Below are 9,961 nucleotides of genomic sequence, written 5' to 3' on the forward strand. Positions count from 1 at the left end.
CCCATCATAGTCTAATAACATGAAACGTAAGCAATCTTGTCACCGGTGCCGTGCCCTTAGAAATGTGATTCAAGACAGTCAAGGTGCTCTTCAACATTTTGCTTCTTTCCTTGATTTTTTTTAAACTGGGTAACTTACATTTGCAGTGACATTCAGAATGACTTTTTTTTCCTTTCATCATACAAAAAAAGAGAGGGGGGAATGCTCCCAAGCCTGTGCTATAAAATCCTCTTGGAACAAACTTGGTTTGTCAATTAAGTGGTCAATCAATATTGTTGCCAAACTACCTTTACAGTATGACATAGAGTATATCTTTGTGTTTAAAAAAAAATTTTTTTTAAGCCCTACATTAACTCTCTGGGGGTTATGACATGGGCAAAATTATCAATAAAATCATAGTGTTTATACAAAAGCCTCCCAGCTGTCTTAGAACCTTCCTGCTGCCATGTTTGGACCTCGCTGCTCCAAACCCCCAGGCCTGTCCCATCCTTCCAGCCTGTGACCAGATAGCAGAGAAAAATTAATAACATATTTCCTTGCCCCGTACACAGTTTGAAGCAAAGAAAAGATCAGAAAACATTTTAACAATGAGAGAATTCATGCACATAGAGGCCAATCAGACCAGTGCCAAGTTCTGGGAGGTAATCTGATGAACACAGCATCAGCCTGACCCGCACCCATCATGGAGCCAGACTGCATCTCCATGTAGCAAATACAATTAAGACACAGAAGGCAAATATGTCCCTCATGCTATCTTGGAGGATCTAGAACCCAGGACCATGGGCTCTGTTCCCTCAAGTCCTTTTGGTCAGATCTTCAGACCAGGTGATTTTGTTTTTGGTCAGTCTGGGGCAGGCAACAACTGAGGCAAGGGCCACAATACAGATGACGCCAACATCATGAACACCTTCAGTGAGGTGCCCTCAAGCCAGTGTCCGACACTGTGGTTGAGCCCTACACCACCACCCTCTCTGTCCATCAGCTGCTGGAAAACACTGATGAGATCTACTGCATTGACAATGTGGCCCTGTACAATATCTGCTTCCGCACCCTCAAGCTGAACTCGCCAACCCACAGGGACCTGAAGCACCTCCTTCCAGCCTCCAGATAGAGTGATGTCACTATCTGCCTCTGCTCCCTTGGCCAGCTCGGTGCCGACCTCCACAACCTGGCAGTCAACATGGTGCCCTCCCCATGTCTCCACTTCTTCATGCCTGGATTTGCCCCTCTGACCAGTCATGGAAGCCAGCAGTATCAGGTCCTCAGTGGGCCCAAGCTCATCCAGCTGGTCTTCAATGCCAAGAACATGATGGCTGCCTGTCACCCCCACCATGGTCGGTACTGAGGGGCTAACAGGAAGGAAGGCCAGGGGTCTCCAAATGGAGGACACAGGTTGCAAGTATCAGACATTTTTTCTCTCTCTCTTAAGCGGCAGGAGGAAACAAACTAGTGTTATATTTTTTCCCCTTCTCTATACAAATATAAAAAGAGGTTTCTCTTAAAATTTTGTGTTGCCATAATGACACCTGGTTCCACCTGAACTTAACTTTTCTCAAACCTTGAGTTAACTAATGCATTTTTCTTATGGAAATGTTTGTAAGCTATGTTAATGGACTATGCATTTACCCTAGACACTGTCTTCAAGTCGGTTCGCCTAAAGGCTCAGAACCAACTTGACAAACCAGTATGTTATACTCATACATTGTTCACCTAATCTAAGTTAATGAAACTATATATTTGTATGGAAATCTGCCTTTCTTCAAGATTCATGTCAATTGTTTTACGGCCCGGGATGACTTACCTGGTGCCATTCTGAGTTTTGAGACGTGTCCTTTCTTTAATTAGCAGACTGCTAGTAGCTATATAATATCTGGCTAAAGACTAGGAGGGGGGTACTCTTTCTGCCACCTTCTGATGTCTATGTCAGAAGCTTTCTCTATCTCTTTCATACTTTAATAAAACTTTATTACACAAAAGCTCTGAGCAATCGACTTGTCTCTGGCTCTGGATTGAATTCTTCTCCTCTGGAGGCCAAGAAACCCAGCATCTTTCATGGTTCAGCTACAACCTTTCAGTACCTCATGGTGTATGCTGTCTTCTGCGGACTAATATCCATGCAGGAGGTGGATGAGCAGATGTTCAATGTGCAGAACAAAGCCAGAAGCTACTCCTTGGAATGGATCCCCAACAATGTCAAGATGGCCAACTGCCACATCCCATCCCATGGCCTCAAGATGGTAGTCACCTTCACTGGCAACAGCACGACCATCCAGAAGCTTTTGAGCACGTCTCAGAGCAGTTCACTGCCGTGTTCCGCTGGCAGGCCTTCCTCCGCTGGTACATAGTTGAGGGAACGCATAAGATGGAGTTCACTGAGGCTGACAGCAACATGAACAAGCTCATCTCTAAACACCAGCAGTACCAGAAGAGGGGGAGGATTAAAGTGAGGAGGCCAAAAAGAAGGCCTAAGGCCGAGTCCCCATCATCTCAGGCTCCTCAGTCCCCTCAGCTTTCTTCCTCAACTGGCCCTTTCCTCACCCTCAGTGTTTGTGTTTTCTGACTCTATCTTGCTTTTTCATTTTGGGTGAGCCAGGGTAGGGGTGGTCCAGCGCAGTACCTGGTACATGATAAGGTACTCAATAAATATTTATTGTTTGTTGAATGTCTTCTCTCTTTCTACTCTGGGGAACTAGATTTCTGCCATTCTGGGTAACCCTGTATTTTCTTCTGGGGCCCACTCCTCCCATATGTCCAGTTAACATCCCCTCTCTGTTTGAGATAACTCTCCAAGAAGCTAGGTCTCATCAAATCCCATTTAGAACAGGGTGCTAAAAACCTGGGGAGATGACCACCATCTTAGGCCATGTGGCAGACCAGGAGAAAGGAAACCAAGGAGCATGTGCAAGTCCCTCCAAGGAAGGGGTAGGGTTTTGGAAAAGGGCTTCCAGGCAGTTAAAGTTCTAGCTTCCAGCTATCTAGCTCCCTGCTCCTCTCTCAGTTTCTGGGGAGGTATTGACAGCATTATCTCCATTTTCAGTCTCCCTCCAAGCTCTCTCCTGAGATATTTCCTTTGCAAGTGACTGGCTCCATCCTATCAGGTGGGATCCTTCCTTCTTCCCCTGAACCTCCTTCATAATGTTGGACTCCTTCCTTTCTCCTAGTCAGAAAAGGAGGTCAAGAGGAACAAGAAACTAGTCTTAGTCCCTAAGTCTCCAGAAAGCCCCTCCCCAACCCTATCTTTACTTACAGAAAAGAATGAATATGGAAACGTATATGGTACCACCTAAATGTCTCAATGATCTCAGAAAACTAAGATCATGGCATCCGGTCCCATCACTCCATGGCAAATAGATGGCGAAACAATGGAAACAGTGACAGACTTTATTTTCTTGGGCTCCAAAATCACTGCAGTTGTGACTAAAATTAAAAGATGCTTGCTCCTTGGAAGAAAAGCTATGACCAACCTAGACAGGATATTAAAAGCAGAGACATTACTTTGTCAGCAAAGGTCCATCTAGTCAAAGCTGTGGTTTTTGCAGTAATCAGGTATGGATGTGAGAGCTGAACCGTAAACAAAGCTGAGCACCGAAGAACTGATGCTTTTGAACTGTGGTGTTGGAGAAGACCCTTGAGAGTCCCTTGGACTGCAAGGCGATCAAAATAGTCAGTCCAAAGGAAATCAATCCCGAATATTCGTTAGAAGGCCTGATGCTGAAGCTGAAGTTCCAATACTTTGGCCACCTGATGCAAAAAACTGACTGGAAAGGGTCTTTTCAACTTAGTCTTTTCAACTAATTTGAAAAGACCCTGATGCTGGGAAAGATTGAGGGCAGGAGGAGAAGGGGATGACAAAGGATGAGATGGTTGGATGGCATCACCAACCTGATGGACATGAGTTTGAGCAAGCTCCAGGAGTTGATGACGGACAGGGAAGCTGGGCGTGCTGCAGCCCATGGGGTCACAGAGTCAGATATGACTTAGCAACCAAACAGAACTAAAATGTCATTCCCCAGAGAGGGGACAGGACACCCCCCATCTTTTGGCAACATCTCATCTCTTACCTTTGCCACTGACTTTTCACCCCTACTCTTGGTTTTGTCCTACTCTGCATTTCAGTTTCTACTTTGTGTTGAACTTGCTGCTTTTTTTTACATATTGAAAAGATGACATTGCCCTAAGAGCCAAAAATAAATGGGAATTGAAGTATTGAAAAAAAAAAAAAAAAACATAAAACAAGGGAAAAAACCTCTAAGAGCTTCTTTCTGAACTGAACAATTCTGACCCTCCCTGGGCATGGGTCTGCCACTGGGTTACTTATCTTTTCAAGTGGCAATGTTTTATGTAAAATAAATACATTTTATTTAAATACATTTTTACATAAATGGAGTTTCTTTATTTCAAGGTAGAATTGTATGTAACTATGCCATTTAGTCAGATGGGTTTAGTTCAGCTGATCTTCATACCATAACATTAAAGGCTATAGAGATGTGATAGCTCTAACACTCTTAGAAAGAGCTTTAAAAACTGCTAGGATAATATATACTGACATAGTTTGTATGCTGTACAATTCTACTGCTGTCATATAGCCAAAGCCACCATTTCTTTTTTCTAAAATGTCTTAGGACATGAGAAAATTAGGTGATCTCTAAAAGACAGATAATGTATAGTAGGGCATATCAAGCACTGAGAAACACTACATTTATGTCATTAGCACATGCTGTATCTTTCTATCATTAGCAAATTGCAGGCTTAATAAATATTTGAAGATGGAAAGGCGGAAGAAGCCATGGAAGGCATTTACAAAAGGTAAAATATCATCATGCTAAAATGAGGTTTACTTGGATGAGCTGGACATATTATGAATTATTAAGACAGGCTGGTTGCCATCACCCTAAAATATTATAAGTTGGCACTATTTAGAATTATTGCCAATCCCCAGTTTACTAACTCAGAATGCATTTCTTCATATCTCTAGGATATATTTGAACCAAATCTATACAGATGATGGTTGGGAAAAAAATGCATTCACAGTGAAAAACAGGAATAGCACTGAAATACTAATTTTAAAATATATAAAGACATATCAGAAAGTAACAAGACAACTATAGTTTTTGTTTGCTTGCTTCAAGAATGCTTTGTTTCATGAAAAACAGGATTGTTTTTGTAAGGAAGTAGGTAGAAAAATTTCAGGAGATTCTGAAGTGTGTTTTTAAATGATTTAGAGGTTAAGACAGTGATCTCTCGGGGTAATTCTCTTTGAAAATATTTCTAAGGAAATCTGGAAAAAATTTATGTTTCTCAAGGGAAAAAAATTGTTTTAGGATGTTGAGAAAAACAGAAAAAGATTTATATGATCACCAAGAGATGCATAAGAAATAGAATGGTTGGGTCAGCTGCTCCCCTATGTTAGCGATCAGGTACTACTGTTGTCAGGAGTTCCTATTATCCTAACTTAAGCAGACCCCACCAGAAGCCCATGTGTACCTTATCAATGGTGTCCCCAGTCTTGAAGTGGAATCTAATTGCTTTGTAGTGCCTGCATATTTTAAAAGGAAAAAAAAAAGATGGTATAAAGAATAAAAGAAATTGCTAAAACCTAATCTTTGATAATAGGCATTCATTAATCACTTATTTTTGTATATCATGACATATCTTTTTAACGATGATGACAGAATAGCCATACATTTTATCATCAAACTAAAACAATTGGGGGAGAGCAAAGAGATGCTATTAAAAATGATCATGGACTTCTCTGGGGGTTCAGTGGTTAATGATCCAGCTGCCAGTGCAGGGGACAAGGGCTGAATCCCTGGTCTGGGAAGATCCTCCATGCTGCAGAGCCACTAAGCTCATGTGCCACGACTACTGAAGCTCTCGCACCTAGACCCCATTCTCTGCAGCAAGAGAAGTCATCACAATGAGAAGCCTGTGCACCACAGCAAAGAGTAGGCCCAGCTCACCGCAACTAGAGAAAGCCCTTGCTCAGCACTGAAGACCCCAGTGTAGCCAAAAATAAATAAATATTAAAAAAAAAAAATAAGAAAAGTGATATAAATCAGACTGATCCAAGCACACCAGGACTCATGAAACATTATAAGCTATATATTCAAAACTGGTAAGTTTGTAGAAGTATATGATATAGATTAACTTCATTAGATTAGGCCAAGGTGTTTTCTAAAGTGACTGTGCAGTTTATCACATCTTCGTCAAGTCTTGGTATTTCAGTGCCTTTACATTTTACTATGTAAACGTATTTACAACGTTTGTAAAATATATTTCATTGTGATTAAACTTGGCATATCCCTTATTACTAATAAAGCTGAACTTCTTTTTGTAAGTTTATTGGCTGTTTTCCTCACCTGTGAAATGTCTGCTAATGTCTTTTACCTTTTTCTCCAGTAGATTGTTTGTCTTTTAATATTGGTTTTGTTTTCAGGTTCTGGACACTATCCTTTATTGGGTATATGTGTTCACAAAGATCTTCTCCCAGCTGGTGATGTAACATTCCCTGTTTTGGGGGGGAACCTCGTGATAAATTAATATGATCATATTTATTATGATTTATTATTTTGATGTATTGATTAAGAATCTATTGCTTTGCAGAGATTGCATACTGGTTTCTAAAAGTATTGAAGTCCTGCATTTCATATTAAAACCCTCCGGCTATCTGGAATTGATTTTTGCATGTGGTGAGGGGATAGCTTTGGAGGAAGGGTGGGAGGCAGCTGCCCCTAACTTAGTGACATTCAGAGATCCTAATACACGTCCTCTGAGGACAGCGGACAGAGTAGATGAGGACAGAGTCATGCCTGAGCAAGCTGAGGAAAGCTTGCCCTAGTGACTCCTGCCAGTAGACCAGACTCCTTGCAGGGCCTCTAATTGGTCTTGCTGCCTATGCAGGCCTCCAGGTTTATTGCCTTTTCCACACATGTATAGCCCGAACAAACCCAAATAGGCCACTGGGCAATGCAGATAACTTACCATCCCCACAAAATACATGCCCAATACTCTGCCTGCTTGCATCTCTTCATACATGCTTTATCACTTTGGTCTCTGAAGATTTTCCTTCTTAAATTAGCCATGTATTTGAAAGTATGTTTTTCATGTTTTATCCAGTATTTTAAATGTTCTTCCCTAAGAAGTGTCCTACATTTATCTTCCCTGGTGACTCAGTGGTAAAGAATCCTCCTGCTAATTGACGTAGGACACGTGGGTTCGATCCCTGAGTTTGGAAGATCCCCTGGAGTAGGAAATGGCAAACCACTCCAGTATTCTTGCCTGAGAAATCCCATGGACAGAGGAGCCTGGCAGGCTACAGTCCATGGGGTCGCAAAGAGTCGGGCATGACTTAGCAACTAAACAGCAACAAAATTACTCAGCCAAGTTGCTTGCAACAGACATCAGTAGTGTGGCTTCAAAGTGCTTGAAGTGGAGTGTAGGCTGAATGAACCTAGAAACAAAGTTTATGCTAAAGGTGTCACCATAGTCCCTGTCTCATAAAAAGGACAAGTGATGCTCAGAGATATTAAATTTCTTTGCCAACGTGGCTCTAATTTTGTTTCTGAGAACACTACTTTTATTTTTTACCTCTGTCTGGTTTCTTAGCAATAGCAATGAATGGTATCTTCCCCTCAGAATCTTTGCAATGCCTTTTCCCAACATTCTAACAAAACTCATTTTAGTGAAAGACCATTCCCTGAATTATTGTCTGCAGCCATATATAAAGAGAAAAAGAAGAAAGAATAGAATTTTCTGATTATCAGTAATAAACTGCTAATAACAATTGGATAACAGACACTAAAAATTTAGTCAGATAATTGACTAAAATATATTTTTGTGTTCATATGCTTAATAGGAAATATAACTCTATCTCAGAAAGTTAAATTTTTGAACACAATATATTAGGTATTTGCTGTTTTATCCTCATTATTTGGAGGGTTTTTTTTTCCCTTTCTCTCATATGCGCTCAGCTGCTCAGTCGTCTCTAACTCTTAGTGACCCCATGGACTGATCGTAGGCAACCAGGCTTCTCTTGTACATGGGATATTTCAGGCAAAAATATGGGAGTGGGTTGCCATTTTCTTCCTCCAGGGGATCTTTCTTTCATAAGCAAGTTATATAAAGGATATTTTCTTAGATTGGGTTTTCAGGAAACAGATTTGAGATGGATATTTGCCTGCAGAAATGTATTGGGGAATGCTTTGAAGTATAATACAAAAAGGGAAAAAGGAAAGAATTGGACAGAGAGAAGTGTTAAAGTAAAAGGCAATTGCAGTAGAAGCCTTAACTTTTCCTGTGGTGAACTCTAGCTATAATAGTCTTTCAGAGTGGTCCTAACCGGAGGCCAGGGGACTAAGGCCCTGTCCCCACTGACCCAGTCATGAGAAGAGGCAGCCAATGAAATGGGGGATAAAGCACAACCATAGGCAAAGTGGCTATCTTTGGACAAGGGCAATTCCTGTCGAGGGAATTCATCTCTGAGCGATGGCAACCAAGACTCTCAGTAGCTAGGATGACCTATGCCTTTCTCCTGATAGTGGGGCAGGAGGAATCTCCCTTGGGAGGAATCCGGGCATCCTACCAGAGCACTTTTTCTTTTCAACAAGAAGTACAGTAGGTTCTAAGCAATCAGTGTTTTCTGACATTGACCTTTCTGCTGACCGACTTATTTTACAGTACTCCAAAAATCAAATGAATTTCTCTATTAACCTAAAATATTAAGGAAATTTAAAAATTACAGAAACAAAAGTGATCAGAAATTTAGAAATTGGAAAGTTTGTGTGCTTTGGCTTTGCTTTTATTTGAAGTTTCAAGAAAAATTTTTTAACAAATGAGGATATTCAATTTTAAAAATAGTACTAAAACAAAACAATACAAATCAGAGAAAAATTTAAAGAATGCTAAAGCACCACTTCTGATGACATCTGTAATGAATGCTGTGGTGTGCTGCCAGAATCCCCCTCCAAGTCCATGACCTCTATCTGCTATCAGCCAGGATGTTGGCTACGGAATGTTTGCAATTAGGTTTTCTTCTGGAAGTTGCCTTTGATAGAAGAAAGCCACCTGCCCAAAACTTCATCTTGAAAGACACTTTTGATTTAGCATCTGGTTAAAATCTTGGCCTGGATGCATCAAATTAGGACAGCTCTGAAAAACCATCCCAGCTCCAGAGCTCCCCACATAATCAGCTGAGATCATTCTTGCAACTACATCACAAATCAATGTCTCCTTTGGCCCAAACCTGCTCCCCTTGCACTTCTCCATGTATCTTATACCCAAGAACACTGACCAGTCAACTTCCTAAATACATATCTCTGTCGAGTCTTTTTTCCAGGGAATTGGATCTAAGAGAATTAGTACCAAGAATAATCCCAGGAAGCAGACTGTAAGATAAAATATTTGAGTTGGATCATCCTTTGGCCAACTGGTATAAGGACCCTGTCCCTGGGGCTAGGTAGATTCCTGATATCTCCCAGCATGCTGCAGCACTTCCAGTGCTATCACTTTCACCAATGACAAACAAGTAGAAGGGAATGCATTGGTGTGGGCAACATCTCAGGTATTTTAGAAGTCTGGAGGCTTTAGTAATGAAGGTTATAATGAAAAGCTAAGGATAATTAACCATTAATTTAAGGAAAAGTGGGAAGGTAAGAAATGCACTGGTTAGAGGGACACTCAGCTCAGTTCAGTTCAGTCTCTCAGTCATGTCCCACTCTTTGTGACCCCATGGACTCCAGCATGCTAGACTTCCCCGTCCATCATCAACTCGTGGAGCTTGTTCAAACTCATGTCCATCAAGTCGGTGATACCATCCAACCATCTCATCCTCTGTCATCCCCTTCTCTTCCTGCCTTCAATCTTTCCCAGCATCAGGTTCTTTTCCAGTGAGTCAGTTCTTCGCATCAGGTGGCCAAAGATTTGGAGCTTCAGCTTCAGCATCAGTCCTTCCAATGAATATTTA

At 41.3% G+C, this 9,961-nt stretch overlaps 1 pseudogene; it reads left to right on the forward strand.

Moving 5' to 3' along the window:
• Positions 1–587: 587 nt before the first annotated feature.
• On the forward strand, positions 588–2,469 carry LOC138085393 (tubulin beta chain-like; annotated as a pseudogene).
• The last annotated feature ends 7,492 nt before the right edge of the window (positions 2,470–9,961 follow it).

This window comes from Capricornis sumatraensis, chromosome 9 (assembly GCF_032405125.1).
Source record: "Capricornis sumatraensis isolate serow.1 chromosome 9, serow.2, whole genome shotgun sequence".
NCBI lineage: Eukaryota > Metazoa > Chordata > Mammalia > Artiodactyla > Bovidae > Capricornis > Capricornis sumatraensis.